The following is an 18,393-nucleotide window of genomic DNA, read 5'->3' as shown; positions in this document are numbered from 1 at the left end:
CTACTTTTTCCTTCAAATTTTTTTCCAAGACCTTGCATAATACAGATGTCAAACTAACAGGCCTGTAGTTACCTGGATCACTTTTTTTCCTTTCTTAAAAATAGGAACTATATTAGCAATTCTCCAATCAGGGTACAACCCCTGAGTTTACAGATTCATTAAAAATTCTTGCTAATGGGCTTGCAATTTCATGTGCCAATTCCTTTAATATTCTTGGATGAAGATTATCTGGGCCCCCAAATTTAATCCCATTAAGCTGTTCGAGTTTCGCTTCTACCTCAGATATGGTAAGATCTACCTCCATATCCTCATTCCCATTTGTCATGCTACCATTATCCCTTAGATCCTTATTAGCCTTATTAAAGGCTGAGGCAAAGTATTTGTTTAGATATTGGGCCATGCCTAGATTATCCTTGACCTCCACTCCATCCTCAATGTTTAGCAGTCCCACTTCTTCTTTCTTTGTTTTCTTCTTATTTATATGGCTGTAGAATCTTTTACTATTGGTTTTAATTCCCTTTGCAAGGTCCAACTCTACTTGACTTTTAGCCTGTCTCACTTTATCCCTACATGTTCTGACCTCAATAAGGTAGCTTTCCTTGCTGATCCCTCCCATCTTCCACTCCCTGTATGCTTTCTGCTTTTTCTTAATCACCTCTCTGAGATGCTTGCTCATCCAGCTTGGTCTACAACTCCTGCCTATGAATTTTTTCCCCCTTTCTTGGGATGCAGGCTTCCAATAGCTTCTGCAGCTTTGACTTAAAGTAATCCCAGGCCTCCTCTGCCTTTAGATCCATACGTTCTTCAGTCCAATCCACTTCCCTAACTAATTTCCTTAATTTTTTAAAGTCAGCCCTTTTGAAATCAAAAACCTTAGTCCCAGATTTATTTTTGTTTGTCCTTCCGTTCAGTTTGAACTGAATTAGCTCATGATCACTTGAGCCAAGATTGTCCCCTACAATCATTTCTTCTATGAGGTCCTCACTACTCACCAAAACCAAATCTAAAATGGCATCCCCTCTAGTCGGATTCCTTCAGCAAGTAGTTGCTGAACCATCAGCTATCGCATCTAGGAAAATCCAAGCCCAGTTATTGTTACTAGCACTCATCCTCCAGTCTCTATCTGGGAAGTTAAAGTCTCCCATGATCACACAGTTTCCATTAGTATTTACTTCATTAAAAACATTAACCAGGGCTCTATCCATATCCAAATTAGATCCCGGCAGCCTATAGCACACCCCAAGCACTATCACAGGGGAGGCTCTAAGAGTTTTCTTCCCCAATGTGATTTTTGCCCAGACGGACTCTGTCTTATCCATTCCATCGCTTCCTATTTCTTTACATTCTACCTCATCACTGATATACAATGCTACTCCACCATCTTTACCTTTATTTCTGTCTTTCCTAAACAGCACATACCCTTCAATACCTGTAGTCCAGTCATGACTACTATTCCACCATGTTTCCGTTATCCCTATAATATCTGGTTTCACTTCCTGCACCAGTAGCTCTAGTTCCTCCATTTTGTTAGCTAGGCTTCTCGCATTGGTGTACAACCATCTTAATTTTTGCTCTTTGGCCTCTCTCACATTCTGTACTGTGGAAGTATAACATTGTATAAGTATAACGTTGTATAAGGGGACATGCTGGATACATTGTATATGAGAGGGCATGCCAAAACATGTTACAAAGTATCTGAGGGAGCACACGTAGGGACAGTTAGCTTTTGAATGGAGAAGCAATTAAGATAGAGCCAGCACGTCTAAGAAGCAGGCATCAGAATGGAAGGTGTGAAGGGCAATTAGTTAAGTTAACTGGAAGCTGTTAAAGGAGATTGTTAAGAGTGGCAGGTAATTGAAGATACATGACTGGTCTCAGGGATCTCGAAGGGTGGTGACTAAAATCTTTCTTCTTTTGTCTGTAACTTCTCTGTAACTTGTTCTCCAAAAAACTGTATAAATTAAAAGACACAAGCCCCACTCGGGGGGCTCACTTCTAAATGTATTAGCAGAGCAGCTTTGCTAATAAAACAGAGTGGTCTGATAAATTGTGAGTCTGAGTCAAACTTTGACAGTACCCAATTAGGCACAGTCATTCTACAGCCAATAGGACCTATTAGACTGGTATCCACACTGCCCTTCCTCCTTATGTCCATTCTTACTTTGTTTTCTTCCCTCTCAATGCTAAAATCTGGTGTGGAGATTACCTGGACATCTCCCAACCATCTCCCCCAAATTCCTAGTTTAAAGCTCTCTTAATCAGTTGTGCCAGCCTCCATCCTAGAAGTCTATTTCCTTCCCTACTCAGATGAAGTCCATCCCAAGAGAACTGTCCTCTGTCCATGAACGCCTCCCAGTGGCCATACATCCCAAAGCCCTCCTTATAGCACCACTGCCTAAGCCATCTATTGATAGTCATGATCTTGTCACACCTTTGTTGCCCTTCTCTAGGAACAGGCAGAATCCCACTAAAGATTACCTGAGCCTCGTTTTCCTTAAGCGTCTTCCCCAGCCTAGCATAGTCTCCCTTGATATGTTCCAGTGAGAATCTACCGGTATTATTTGTACCCACATGAAGGATAATTTGGGGATTCTTTCCCTCTCCCTTTAGGATCCTTTTCAACCTGAAGTCTACATCCCGTATCTTAGCACCTGGAAGACAGCACACCCTTCTATTCTCTGGATCAGCTCTGGTTACAGGCCTGTTTGTTCTTCTCAGTAAAGCGTCCCTAATCACGTAGACCTGCCTTTTCCTGGTGACAGTGCTATTCTCCAGTCTATCCCCTGTTCCCTCTGGCTGCAGGTTCTTTCTATTCCTATTCTCCCTTGTAATCCTCTTCAACCCATCCTGTATCCTGGGACTCATATTTGGTGTAGTCTCCATTGACTCTTCCACTTTTCCTATAGGACTAGCTGCTCTTCTCTTCTTCCTCGCCCTTACACCTTCAGTGACCACCTGCTGAGCCCCTTCTTCATTTTCCAACTCTGCAAACCTATTCTTGAGCTCTATTTCTCCTTCACTAGCCCGTCTTTTCCTCTGCCTGGTTCTCTTAGTGACATGCTTACACTGTCCACTTTCCTCACCCAGCAGTCTCCCCTCAGAATTCTTCAGTCCTGCTTCTGTCTGCAAGTCTGAGCTTTTCCCTTCAGCTGCCTCATGTCTTTGCTCCATAATCTGCTCAAACCCCCTTCTAAACTCAGCCAGACTTTCCACCTGCATCTCCAATCCTTGGATCTTTTCCTCCACCAGCTCTATTAGACGGCATTGCATGCAGACAAAAACACTTACCAGGTAGCCCCTTCAGGATCATATACAGACCACAGCTTCCACATCCAGTCATCTTCATTGTGTCTTCCACTACATGGGTCACTCCCTCTACTGCCTCTGTATCTGTCATGACCTTGTCACCTAAATCCTGTTAATCTGGGAAACACAAACCACACCAAAACACCACCACCACCCACAGCGAAAACCAACCCCAAACAAGCACCACAATACAAACTCCCACTGAAACTCACCTGTTTACAGTTCTGTTTGCTGGCTCCTGTGCCACTGCACGACTGGCTGGCTGGCTTCCTTTATACGACCCCTAGTCAGAGAAGCCTCACCCCTAATCAGGGCTCAGCTTCTCTCCCAGCACAAAGCCCCTACAAGCCTCTACACATACAAATAAAACCAAGTACAAATACCTTCTCCTCCAACAGAACTCCCACTTCACATCAGGATAGTTTGCTGTTGGGCTTTTAATACTGGGACTTTGAGAAATGCCAGTTCTCTTCAACAACTTTTTCCTTAGATTTTCTTCCCTGCCTTCCTTTCCTTCTTTACCTACAAGTTCTCTAAAGTGTGCTTTTTTTGAAGTCCTGTGTCCTTATTCTGCCACTTTCACCCAAATTGCCTTCCACTTTAAGATTTGCAACAAAATTCCTCCATGTGAGAATCAAGTCTGAAATTATTGTTCTCCTGGTTACTTCCTCCACCTTCTGAAACAAAAGAAACAAACAAATCGAAACATCAACAACAACAAACAACTAACTGCCATGGAATTATTCTGATAGCAGTATATAGAAATCAGAAATAAAGGGTTGGAAGAAACCTCAAGAGGTCATCTAATTAATCCCTCTGCACTGAGACAGGATTAAGTATACCTAAACCAAGCCTGTTGGTGTTAGTCTTGTTCTTAAAAACCTCCATTGATGGGCATTCCACTCTTCCATGGGTAACTTGTTCCAGTGCTTAACTATACTTATTAGGAAAGACTTTCTAACTATATATCTAATCTGAATCCCCTTGCTGCAGATTAAGTTCGCCGCTTTTCCTACCATTGGTGAACAACTGAACCATCCTCCTTATAACAACTTTTTACATATTTAAAGACTTACGTGCCGCTGCCCCTTCCCCCCCCCCCCCCTTGGTCCTCTTTAAACACAGTTCTTTCAACTTTTCTTCTTTTCCTTTTTCTCATGTTTTCTAAAACTCTCATTTTCATTGCTCTCCTCTGGACTCTCTCCAGCGTGTTCAAATCTTGTAAATTGTGGCACCCAAATTGGATACAGTACTCCAGATGAGGCCTCACCAATGCTGAATAGATTGGCCTGGAGACCTCACCCAAAATTTATATCAAATGGTCATCTCCAGCTTCCATTTAAACCAGGTTATGTACCTATCAGTATTCTTTGCCAAAAACACTTTCATACTAAAGCTAAGCTTCATGCCCTAGATGTTCCCAGGACACACTCTTTCTACATTCATAGCACTAATACCTTTAGGGTATCCCCCAGATTGTTCATAGCTTATGGGGATGAGGATGAGGTGAAAGTCCAGCCATTTCAACACAGAGACTTTCTGATTGGCTTCCTATTTGCATCAGGCTGGGCTATGAATTAGCCAGCATCGATCCACCAGCGAGAATGACAGATCACTCTACAAGAGCACAAGCAGCTTCTGTTGCTTCTTGAGAAAAGTTTCAATACTAGATAGATGTAGGGCAGCCACTGGGGTTCAGTGTGCATGTTCACCCAGCACTGAAGCATCCTAAACTAATGATAATTTTGGTAGGAGTCTTGTTTAGGTAAACTAGTACTCAGTTTTGGTAATCCAGGTTGCTGCTCATGAGTCACCAGCAGTGGAATATATCTGGACAAGCACTCGAAGAAGAAATGGTTATTTACCTTACAGTAATTGTGGTTCTTTGAGAGGTGTTGTGTATATATATTTCATTCCTGTATTCTGTCCACACCACTACAGGGTCTCAATAAGACCTGGCTTTTGTATTGGTGAAAGAACTGAGAGGCACTTGGGATTGCTCCCCTCTTGATGCCCTCAGTTGGAGGTACGAACATATTTAAGGTGCAGGCATGGCACCCACTGGACACTGCAGGTCAAAAGAATGCAAACTCGAGTGAATTGGGTACATGTGCACCAACAGTGGAAAATATATGTGGACAAGCACTAGAAGAACCACACTTACTGTAAGTACCTGGTTTTTAACCTTTCCTCTCTAGATAATTTGTTCTTTGCCTGAAACAGTTGCTTCCTTGAGCCACTCAGATTGTACTGTCACTGAATAGTTGCAGTGATAAGTAATGGTGCAGTCATTGTGGTGCACTCATATCTGTCAGGCAAAATGATTGTCTATTTCAGTCATTGCGATATTAATTTTTTTTAAACATACCTTTATCAATATGTATCTAGCAGCAAGAAATTATCTTCTCACAACATTCTCTTCCTCTGCTTTATCTAAAGTAGCAGAGTTAACGCTTTTAAATGGCTGAAGTCTTATAACCAATTTAATTATGGAATAGATCAAGTTTGAAGAAAGGTTCATTGCAAGAGCAATGAGGAATTATGTGCACCAGTTCTGGACAGTGGAAGAGATTTATACTCAATAGTGGTTCGTGAACTACATGTCCCAGCCATCCAGAAATAAATCAAATTGTTCTTCATTGTTTAAAGATAAAGACAATTGCTTTCTACTTTATTTAAAAGACAAAACATTTTATTCTCTAGATAAACAGTTTGATTCTCTACAATTTATTTTTTTTAATCAATATTAACCTCTCTTAATTGAGTACTGTAACTGGGCTGGCTGCCTATCTTGTGCCCCCTCATGGCTTGGGGTCATGCTATAGCCTGCCTCAATTTCCCCCCTTGGACTGTTCAAATAAAACTTCTGGCTTTTTCTTGGTAAAAAAAAGCCATCCTTGAGGCCTGGGTTTATTAGTCTAAAGTAAACTGCAAATAAAACTCAAAATCCCAAAACAATCCCATTCCTAAATCCATTCAACACAAGGTTTCTCTTCCTCCTCCCAGGCATTCCTGGCTAGGCTGCCTTTGTAGTCCCTCCGCTCCTTGATCAGGGTTTTGCCCAGGCCTCCCTGCCTGGAGAGGTTTTCATGTTTTGGCAGGCCACTTCCAAGCTCTACCTTGCCAGGGTCTCAGTCCTAACCAGGGTTGCCAAGGCTCACCAAAAATAAGTGGTGCTGCCTTTCAAAACAAGCCCAACCCATTTCAGAGAGAGGGGAAGGGAGTGTTTTTACAGATTCCATGATTTTTTTTTTAGTAATAATGTAAATACAAACAAATGTATTTTAATAATTTTAATGTGTAACTTACTATTGTTTGCAGAAAAACTAGAAATAAAAAAGGGGTAGGGGACTGAGACTTGTATGCAGCACCTGCCCCCCACCCACTCTGCAAGGAGATCGAGGCTCCCCCATCCAGCCAGGTTTCACTACCTCCTCCCACATACACACACTAATTTACCTGGACTGGGACTGCACCCCTTAGCCTCTCCACTCATTCCTGTTCCTCATAGTCACTGACTGACTGGGACCGGGGACCAGCTACACCAGCTGTTTTGTGTGACTGCTTGAAATTCAGCCTTCAGAGCCACATACAAACAAGGGAGAATGGTATATGTCCCGTGCCTCCCCTCCCAAGATGCCTAGCCGGAAAAGCTCTCTAGAACACAGCTTTTTATGTACCATGCAGGTTCCCAGGGGGCTGAGGAGGCTGGGGAGGCGGTATCTGCTACTCAGCTTCCCAGGTTCATCAGTATCTCCCTGGAGTCCAAGGAAGATTACTGAAGACTCTCTGCTACAGCCTGCTCACTCCTAGGAGCCTCTAAGCCCTGAGTATTTCCTCTCTCATTGTAGCCTCCTGCTCCTTATAGGCAATCACCCTAATCTCTCCCAAGTCTGATTCATTCTGTAATCAAGGTTGACTAGCCCCCGCCCTACAGCCTTTAAGGGGTGAGCCACTCAAGTATAGTATGCACACATAAAATAAAATTGTCCTTGCTCCAAGGATCTTGCAATCTAGTTCATGCACAATTTAGATACACAGACTGCATCAGGTAATGGGTACGTGTTTAAGGAGTTAGCGAAATCTTGGAGTGGTCACTGTTAGGGGGCTTATTCCTTCACCCACTTACTTCCCTGGTCCTTCTCGCATGAACAGAGAGCAACAATACCCGAAGTCCAAAGGTGCAAACAATTCAATGTTTATTGGGGTGAACTTCCAGCAAGCATGATTCCAGTTTCCTTCCTTAGTGTCCTCCTTCCCAGCTCTGACACCACAGAGCCTTAGACCTGTGTCCTTGTTCCCATTCCTACCCTTAGCCAAACATGATTCCAATTTTCTTACCCCCATTCCCTGCTCCCATTTCCCTCACCCACATGCCCATGCCCACCCACACCCACTCACTCACTTCCTCATTGACTACAGATTATATAGTAAAACCTGAGTTCTGCTTAGCTATACCTTAACCAATCATTTTCCTGAAATTTAACTAACCAATCCTAACATATTGTCCAATTATATCCCACCACCTTAATTAGTTTACACCCAGCAAAATTAATTATACAGCAGACAGGAACAATCACAGAACCAGACAGAGAGTATACAGACAAAAAGAAAAGGAGTACTTGTGGCACCTTAGAGACTAACCAATTTATTTGAGCATGAGCTTTCGTGAGCTACAGCTCACTTCATCAGATGCATACCGTGGAAACTGCAGCAGACTTTATATATACACAGAGAATATGAAACAATACCTCCTCCCACCCCACTGTCCTGCTGGTAATAGCTTATCTAAAGTGATCAACAGGTGGGCCATTTCCAGCACAAACAATAGCAAAGTGGGAACTACAATGACAAGACAACACAGAAGCGAGGATTTCACATCCCAGCTATTGATAAGTGAGTTCTTGCCAGACAGGATGCTATCAAACTAAGTTTCCTTTTACATTTTCTAGGCACTTCCCTTTCTCTGGAGGTGATAGGAATACAATCCTGTCCTGATAGTGCCTAACAGCCCAATAGCACCTTATTTCAATATGACTAGATTGGAATGTGAGGATGTGACTGTTCGCTTCCTAGTTTATGGCTGCCTCTGCTGCTTATCCAAAGGCCTTAGCCTAAAAACAGGGCCTCAATCGGTCACAGTAAGAGAAGGCCCTTACACCGGCAGACAGTGATTTCTTTCTTTTATACCTCTAGAACTAGCCAAGCGATAAGAATACACCTAAATTCTTAAAGTACAGGCCTTTGCAGACAGGCCTGAATATCTATATCCTAACAGTCACTGTTGAAAAGCTTCATGAAGTTGATATTCTGAGTAGATGAGGCTGATGAAATCAATGGGACTACTTTGTTTCTGCCGTTAACACACATCTTCACTCTCCTCCTGTGGCATAATTCTCTATGGTGTATGCAGTGTTGTAGCCTGAGAGTCCCAGGATATTAGAGAGCCAGTAAGGGTGAGGTAATATATTTTACTAGACCAACTTCTGTTGGTGAGAGATAAGCTTTCAAGCTACACAGAGATCTTTGAAGACCTGATACAAAGGGGTCTGACTTGCAGAAGTGCCAAGCACTCATAACTGCAACTGAAGTCAAAGGGGACCTGGGACATGTCTTTTGAACACATAAAGTGCTATATAATCAGTACCAGGTTTACAGTGGTGCCATGGCACCGGGACCATGATGGGTGCTGTGTAGTTGTGGTAGGGCTGTGGGAAAGGGCACTGGAGAGAGATCTGTGTGTGTTGGGGCCCTAGGGAGTGGGGGTTGTGTGTGGTGTGATGGGAATTGTGATGGGGCTGCGGGTCGGTGGAAGGGCACTGGACAGAGGTGGTTGTGTGCAGGGCGCTGTGCATTTATGGTGGGCGGGTCTGTGGGTGTGTGTGCTGGGCATAGGGAGTCAGGGGCTGCGTGGCATGGCATAGGCCTGCCCCCAAGGGGAAGGGACATGCTGGCAGTACAGATGGTGGGCCAGTGTGTCTGGCGACTGCCGGTGTATAAACAGAGCCCATGCCCTGGGCTAGGCAGAGTGAGGCTGCCCCCCCCCCCATGCTATGCCCCGTTGCCCCTGGTTGGCCCCTCGCTCCGGGAACCAACCTCCCCCACACCATGTTTCATGGACCCCATGGGGGCCCACAAATATGTTTGGTGCTAGGCCCACAAAAGGTTAATCCGGCCCCGTATATAATGTTAAGTTCTCTGGTTCTTGTTATCTCAAATTGGGCACCCAAAATTAATGTATATTTTTTACCTTAAACTTTGTGCCGCTGCTCCTGTGATGGGGTGAGATCCTCACACTAACCCTGCAAGAGTAGACTTGGGCTAGGTGGGTTCAATCAGCTAATTAGGTTTCAAACAGGGGAGCTTTTGGCTGGAGGCAGCTAATTAGGAACAGGCTCACCTGTGCAGGAAGCTGTCCGCAGGTAGGGGCAGCTGCTGAGAAAGGGGAGAAATTCCCTGGGAAAAGGGAGAATGTTTGGGGGCTTCTAGGAAAGGCTGCAGGAAGGCAAGCAGCAGTCGTTCCGTAGGAAGAGGGAGTAAGATTCTTGGAGCTGGTACCCCTTTAGAGAGAAGGAGAACCAGAGAGTGGAAGCAGTTTAGGGAAGGAGGAGAGAGAGGAAGCCCAGAACTGCTGAGATGAGGGTCCCTAGACTGGAACTGAGAGTAGAGGTCATGCTGGGTTCTTCTATCAGCCGTTGAGGGAGTGTAACTGGGGCAGTGAATGGGAAGATTGCCTAGGACTGTAAACGGACTGAAACCCAGAAGGGGGAACTGAGTGACCTAGTTAGAGAGCTAAATCACAAAGAGGATGCAGTGGGTCCTGGAGTGAGAGGAGCTGCAGACTGGAGTCAGAGTGACCGCATGCAAGCTGCGGACAAGGGTGTTGGCCTCAAGAACTAATCCCCAGAAATGACAAGATGGAGGTGCCAGACCAGTGGTAAGTGGAGTAACTGTAACAGCTTCTCCTCTCTAAAATGGGGATAGTACACTTTCACCTTACAGGAGTATTGTGAAAATAAATTAATGCTTGTAAAGCACTCAGATACTATAGTGGTGAAAATCATGGAAAAACTCATGAGGAAATGAATAATTCTGTCTTTCTGAGCAGGGTTTGAATAGCGTGCAGTAAATAAGGCCTCGGGCTGCTCATTGAACAATGAGGATAAAATAAAATATTGAATATCTGATCAGTAAGTGAGCACCATCTCTCTTGTGCATTAGAATCTGTTCCCACTTCTACAATGCCTGTGTGCCAAATGGGGGAGGGGGGGGAGGTGTCATTTAGAGCACGGGAGAGAGAAGCTCCCTGCTTTCAGGTCTAGTGCCTGGCCCCAGTCCAGAGCATCCATGACAGGGAATGTCTGGCTTCACCCCTGTACTTTTGGGCCATAGCATGCTCACTTGCTCTGTGCAAATGGTGTATGCACCATCTGGTCATCACTAGTAGCTTCTTTTGAGACATCTGAGCATGCTTGTTGAACTCAGAATCTTTGGAAATTTTAGCTACTAAACTCCAAGAAGTCTGTATTGTGCATATGTGAAGTGAAACTTTCACAGGATTATAACTTGGCCAAATTTGGACAGACTTTCACAGAATGGTGACAGGTATATCCCTGACACAACGGCCACCTCCTCCCAAATTTTAACTCCCTTCTCCAGAGTATGTGGGCAATAGAGTTGTTCAAAGAAAAGGTCACCAGAATTTTTTAAAAATAAATAAAACACTGTATTTTCCCTAGCCTTGTTCTTGGAAGTGGCTAAATCATTTTGGCTGAAGTTTTGCAAAACAAAATCAGACTCAGGCGGACACCTGGCATGAAGCATTTTAGCTCTAACGGTTACAATTTACAAAATTATAAGCAACTGAAAATAGGGTCTTATAATGGGAAGTATCGGCAACTATTACCATCCCCACCTATAACTATTAACCATGTGTGTAATCGAGAGAGCTGGTAGCAACCCCTATATTTAAGTTGCCTAATATTTTGCATTGTAAAATATTCTTGCTCCTTTTTGAAGATGCTCCAACACCTCCACTATTTGCAGCAGACATTTGAAAGTGCTTGATTTATGTCCTATGAAATTCCATTCAGGTTTATCTGAACTTTTTTTTTTTTTTTAAAAAATCACCATTTCTCTTACCTTGTTTCCATGCCTCAGAAAAATGTTGGCACTGTGCCAAACAATGGAACATAGTCATGCCCATGTTGCTGCTGTACTGGGAGCTGCCAGAGTAGCTGCTGCAGAGTGAGGAAAGTGGGGAGGCCCAGGCCAGTCTCCCATTACCCACCTCACCCTAACCCCTGGATGCAGCACGTGACACCTTCAGCCTAACCCCCCCCAATTCCAGCTGCTACCTAACGTAGTTGGTAGAATTCTCCCGCAGTGCTTAAGGTTCATGGTTCAAATCATACATGATGGAGGAATTTTTACTGTTGTACTAAGAAATTGTTTCCTTATCAAGGGGGGAGAGAGAGGGGAAAGCCTAGGAAATTGCATACCAAAAACATCATTAAAAGAACATTCTTTAAATTGCAAAGTTAAACACTTGACAGCTGGGAACTACCAGATTTATGATTGCCTATAAAACCTTTATTCAGTCCCTGTTATAAACATTATAATCTTTAGTTAGGTGATGACACTTTTTCCGCCATTCATAAGATAGACACACGGGAGCAGAATTAACTTAGTGAAAGAGGGTTTAACTATGAATAATGGTATGAAATTCAGTGGGAGATTTTTAGTTTGAATATCAGGAAAAATGTGTGCTATGTATTGGGGTAATCGTTCTTTGAGTGCTTGCTCATATCTGCTCTATTCGAGGTGTGCACACGCTCACGTGCGTGGCTGTTGGAGATTTTTGCCTTAGCGGTATCCGTAGGGCCAGCTTTGGCACCCTCTTGATTGCCATGCTCATGCTTCAGTATATTAGGCGCTGCCAGCCCTATGCCCTCTCGGTTCCTCCTTACCGCCTGTGGTGGTTAGTCAGTGCTCCTTTTCCTTGCCTAGCAAGGGCTAGCGGTTTTTGTCTCTTTTGACTTCAAGCCTGAGAGATCTCCAGCTTTGCAGCCCAGGTCGTCTGCGGCTTGCCCAAGATCACCAGCACTTTGCCCTCTCAACATGCATCGCTTGGGGGGGGGGGGCGCCAGTCACTGTATTGCTGGCACCATTCACCCTCCCACCGGTCATATTCTCAGTGCAGATCCCCATCCCCTGCACCATGGGAACGATCTCCGTTGTGGTACCAGTCCCCCCGGCCCTCCTATTCGAAGCGCTGGTCTCCAGTGGCGACGGCTAGCCAACAGACGCAGGCATCAACGGCCCCACCTGAATGAAAAAACGTGAGCAATAAACCACAAAAGCTGCAGTACTAGCTCCTGGTGACATTTTATACCTATTGATGCAAAGAACATGCAAACCCAGGAGATTTTTAATGTTCTGGATTTAAAAAGAGATGTGTAGTTTACGATACTGTGGCTGTAATTTTAACTCTGTTCTCCCGCATCAATGTGCGTAAAACCAATTTAGTGAATGGGGTGGTTCTTTGCTTTTTTTTTTTTCCTTTTTTTCTTTTTTACTCAGTGCCTTCAATCTAAGTGGCTCATTTGCACCACCTAGTGGATTGATGCCTTCACTCACAACGATCATGACATTGACAAAAGCTAGAGAGATAAGGAGGCTGAGGTAATATCTTGTACTGGCCAAGCTTCTGTTAACAGAAGTTGGGCCACTACAAGATACTACCTCACCCCCCTGGTCTCTCTAATAACCTGCAACCAACATGGCTACAACACAGCATTGATGGAAGCAAGCATTATTTGACAGATAGTACAGGTACATACAGTATAATAAACACACAGCTAGTAAAAGTCACTAAACCATCTGTTCTCCAAGTCCATCTATCACTTAAGTGGGGAGACTGTGGAAAATGATTCAGCTGTGTTAGTCTTTTCACGTCTCTGCAAGGGCTAGTGATCCTAGCCTGACTTATTTCCACTCCCTGTAAGGGTGTGAAACTGACCCTTGTTAACTGGTGCTTAGCTTACTGTAACCAGCTAATTTTTGTCCTCTAACCACAGAAAGTTTACACTGTAGAGATTAAAAGGCTTTTTACATGTATGCACACAAGATGGACCATGCAGCATCTAAGCTTGACAGTGTGGCAAATACCAAGATCTGATGCTCAGCATTGCCAAGTTTAAGAGACCAAAAATCATGAGTCAGAACCCGCCAAATTACGACATTTTTTTAAAAAAAATATATTACCTTGTTTAGGTCAGTCTCTCTTGATTTTTGAACTCCCCCTGCCCATCCCCACTGTGTGCGTGCAAGTGACAATTATGTTGCCCACTCTCCCACATGTAGTGGATAAGCCAATTTTTGGCCCCAGCTGCAGGAGCTCTCACCCTCACATCTGCCTGTCTCCTGCCCAGCAATTAATACTGTTGACCATCAATTCTCTTCCACCACCACCAGCCACCCCCACCATTCAGCCTCGATCATCACCACCCCATCAGTTCAGCCTCCCTATCCCATTTACCTCCCACCGCCAGTGTTCCCTCTAATTTTTCCCACCCATGTGTGGAATGAATTTTGTTATGTGCACCGATATGGAGGTGATGTGTGACAGATCACCTTCATACTGGTGCACATAACAAAATTAACATGGTGGGGCCAAGGGGTTCAGAGTATGGGAGGGGACTCAGGGCTGGGGCAGAGCATTGGGGTGTGAGAGATCTGGCTGGGAAGGTGGGCTCTGGGGTGGGGCTGGGGGTGAGGGGCTCAGGGCTGGGGCAGAGGGTTGGGTTCAGGGGATGAGGGCTTCAGCTGGGTGTGCAGGCTCTGGGGATGAGGGGTTTGGGTGCAGGAGGGTGCTCCGGGGCTACGGCAGGGGGAGAGGACTCCCCCAGCCCTCTCTCCCCACAGCAGCACCTGGGCTGGAGAGGAGAGACGCCTCTCGCTGCTGCTGCAGCAGCAGCTCTGGGGCTGGGGCCGCAGGAAAGGTGCCCCTCCTCCGGCCCCCATAGGTCCAGCTAGGGCTAGGTGCTGGGAGGGCTGCCTGGGCTGCAGCTGGGGCCAAGCCACGGTTGGGGCCGGGTTGGGATGCCCAGGCCATTGCTGGGGCCGGGGGTCGGCCCCAACTGTGGCAGGTTGGGGGCTGGGCTAGGTTGGGGCTGGGGGAGGTTCTCTGAGGTTCTCTTTGAGCAAGCTTATGCTCACATAAATTGGTTAGTCTCTAAGGTGCCACAAGTCCTCCTTTTCTTTTTGTGAATACAGACTAACACGGCTGTTACTCTGAACACTGACTCAGGCAGCATGACCATGAGTCACTGTAGGGAAGATGAAGATACTTATGATAATAGAAAAGAGACAAATGCTCATTGAAATGGCAGCTACAGCTCACTTCATCGGATGCATCCTGGCACCTTAGAGACTAACGAATTTATTTGAGCATAAGCTTTCGTGAGCTACAGCTCACTTCATCGGATGCATCCAATTTATTTGAGCATGCTCAAGTAAATTGGTGAGTCTCTAAGGTGCCACAAGTCCTCCTTTTCTTTTTGCGAATACAGACTAACACGGGTGCTACTCTGAAACCTGTTTAAGCAATGGAATTTGGGGGCTTGGGTACAAATATCATCGGGATCCAGGTAGAATCCAGTTTTTACCTTTTTTCCCCAGTAGGAGCCGTTCTCTATTAAGGCAATACAATTCGGCAGGATCCAACTTTTACCCAAACACTCCCATTTGGCAAGGCAGCGGGAGCGTGCCTTCTCTTGCTACCCAGCGTGGGGCTGGTGGGTTGCAGGGAGCATGTGATCACCGGAGTGACTGAGCTTGCATTGCCATGGTGTGGCAGCCGCGGGGAGAGCAATGGAGGCTGCTTAAGAGGGAGGCTGGGCAGCTGCTGCTGTTGCATCCATCGCCAAAGGAAACCACTGCGCACTCCATCGCTGCTCACCAAACGGCGGAGGGAAAGAGGTAGGACGCCCCTGCTTCCCTAACAAATGTTGTTTCAGTGTAAATGGCTGCAGTTAGGTCCCCGTCCCTCCCCCCCGGAAAGCTGTAGCGCTGTACTATGCTTCCTCGCATCCTGACCTTGCCTCTCTCACTCGTTAGCATCCCTTTGCCTCTACTCAGCGATTCCTGCTTGTCAGGGCTATTTGACGTTCTGGGCTGTTTTCTATTGTTAGGCACGGCTAGTCTTCCCTTAAAGATTATTAAACTACATGTGTGCGATTGTTTGTTGTGAGCCTGGGATTAGCATCAGTTTTGCTACCTGTGATATTTCCCCATTAATAGCAATGAAAGAAAGTGTGAATATTATGTACACTAGGAGCAGTTGGATGCACAATGAATAGATCAGAAAAAGGGGCATGTAAGCAGTTTCTCCTGCTGTAAAACTGTCTTTTTGTTAAATACAAATATTAGGAATGCCTGTGAGTGTTCATTGAAGGTGCTACTTTGTTGCCTTCTGAGAATTTAATAGCTGGATTGGCTCTTTTAAATTTCTTCTATATTTTCCTTTGTTAGCATTTCCCAGAAGAATCCTGTATTCATTTTCCTTTGCTGAAAAGCAAGAGGTCTCAGAAACATGACTTTTGTTCCACATTATCACCTTCAAGAGCTACATTGCTTTGTTTAATCTCCTCTAAGCCATTTATCATGAACCTCTGACATCATCTTGTAATGAGTTATGAAATCTGCTGGTTTTCATGGTTAAAATATACAATACATGGTTTCTAGTTTTTACCTTTCCCCTAAGAACTGGAATAGGTAAACTAGAGATTAAGATGTCTTGGATGTAAAATTGGTTTTCGTCTGTTTTCTTACACAATTTCTTCAGTTTGATCATTTCTCATTCTGTAGGGGGGGAGAGGGGGCAAATGAGCCACCCATGCAAATTGTTGCCTTGTAATGTTAATAGATCTCCAGTGAATGTTGTCATTTTATTTTGACCAATTTTGCTAATATTAAGAGTCACAACAGAAGAATAAAAATGTTTGGTTTGTAGATGTTTGCAGAATATTTTTATTAATGTTTCAGCTCTGGCTTTTTAAATACAAAATGCCTAATTGTAAAAACACAGTTCAAGGGGTTAAAGAAAACTTAGAAACCACACCATGCATCCTGAAAATTTAATGTGCTTGACAATAATGGCACTGAAACTGATCTGCTAGTAGGTGTGTGTGTGGGGGGGGGGGGGAGTTACCCTTTTCTGTGCTAAGTGCCATTCACCACTAATGGCGTATAATAAATACTCTGTAGCTAATTTTCTATTAATTTAGTCATCAGCTTGATCAATGTATGCTTCATAAGCAGTGTATTAGTATAAAAATAGGTAGCAGTTGTCTTACGTTGGTATTGTGTGCATTTTGGGGACCTAGTGCCATTTATTTAATTAGACTAAAAATAATAGTGGTCATAGCTGAATTTCACTTAACGTTTAGTAATTAAAATGTAGAAATTATCACTACCAAATAATGCTAGATATACTTTTTGTAGGGTATCAAATCATTTAGCTATTTCTGAACATTAAATTAGGCAACAGAAACTAACATTAATACAAGCTTATTTAATGAAGAAAATTAAATTTCTTATATATATCCAATGTGTATCAGTTATACATATAACTCACTGAGAGTTTTAATCCAGTTCAGGAATTTAAGCAAAATATTTGTTAAATCCAACTCTTTCATTGTTAAACCTGTTCAATCAAAGGCTCTTTCTTGGTCCTGCATTTCATTATAACAATGAGTTTAAAATACAGGACTGTATCTGTGAAGTGTGTGGAAACAATAAGCAAGCTATACTTACATATGTCAAGATTTTAAAGAAAGCTATGAAGAGTCTAAAAATGGATACTAGTAAATATGGTACTTACCAAACAGATTCCTACTATTTGTTGTTACTTACCGTCTAAGTTACTGTCTCAGCACATCCTTTTTTAATTAAGCCCACGTTCAAAGGGCCATCTACCATGAATGTAAATATGCAGTATTTTTTGCAAACAAGACAAATTTACATTTTAGTAAATTTCTTTTCAGATGTGAGCATATTTGTATACTTTGTATGCTGTATAATTTTTTAAATAACACTGGCAGCAAATGGTAATGGAATAGCGCTCGCTATTTGTATGAATTATTAATGCTTCTACAATATTCTCATGTTAAAGAAAACATTACAAATATTTTAAAATTGAATCTTTACGTATTTTACTGTACTGATTTATGAAGTTATACAGGTTGTTAAATGTCTTTAATAAAAGTTATTGTAATGTTGAGTTGTTAATAAATAAAGTAAGTTTGCGTCATTTACTACTAAATTAATCTCATTCAAATCACCCTTGTGCAAATAACAAGTTATAAGTTGGTAATTAAAATATTAGTGTTGCTATGCATAATAAACTGGTTTTGTTTTTAAAAGGGACCATTGTTTTACATATGAATTTAGTTGTGGATATTTGTCAAAAAATGACACATTTTAGATTCATTCAGAATTTTGATTGCTGCAAATAAGAATAGTGACTTTCAGAGGCTTCTCTTGTTTTGCCTTAGGTCACTGTTCTATACCTTTGCCAGGTGCCTCAGTCAATCCTTGAAAATTTTGATGAAGTATTTTGGGTATCAGTTGTGCTTTGGGATCTTTCAATGTGTGCATCAATAAAAAATGTTTTACAACAAACATCATAGATGAATGGAATAAGAATAAAAAGAGGACATAAAAAGAGGAATGTCATAGTTTTCACATTTAAACGAAGTATAAGAACCGTATACATTATTTTTATAGAGACAGCATATACTTAAATGACTGCATCCACATCTTTTCATGAACTAGTTCAAGAAACAAGTTTTTTTCCACCTTTTGAATTATTCATATTTGAATAGTTTACTGTGTATGTATTCAAGGGGTTTTGGCATCCCCCTCCCCCCCCCCACAAACACACATAAGATCAATCCAGGAATCTTTAGGTTTTTCAAAGGCAAAATTTATACATACAGTGCTGAATAATAGTTTCAAAGAGCTCACAAGCAGTGGTATTCTAGGAAGAGTACACTGTGAATCTTTGGAGATCAAAGAGCTCAG

General features: G+C 43.2%; 1 protein-coding gene across 6 annotated transcripts in view; it reads left to right on the top strand.

Moving 5' to 3' along the window:
- Positions 1-15,008: 15,008 nt before the first annotated feature.
- The window catches only part of CRACD (capping protein inhibiting regulator of actin dynamics), a 221,009-nt gene continuing 217,624 nt past the window's right edge, over positions 15,009-18,393 (top strand). For 4 of the 6 annotated variants that reach the window (XM_048848211.2, XM_048848210.2, XM_048848209.2 and 1 more), the window contains exon 1: positions 15,010-15,288. The gene's annotated coding sequence lies outside the window, so the exon portion shown is untranslated. Of the gene's footprint in view, positions 15,289-18,393 lie in introns of all 6 variants that reach the window. The other 2 variants (XM_075127893.1, XM_075127894.1) reach the window with 2 other exon arrangements.

This window comes from Caretta caretta, chromosome 4, assembly GCF_965140235.1.
Source record: "Caretta caretta isolate rCarCar2 chromosome 4, rCarCar1.hap1, whole genome shotgun sequence".
Classification (NCBI taxonomy): domain Eukaryota; kingdom Metazoa; phylum Chordata; order Testudines; family Cheloniidae; genus Caretta; species Caretta caretta.
This window is presented reverse-complemented; position numbering and strand designations above follow the sequence as displayed.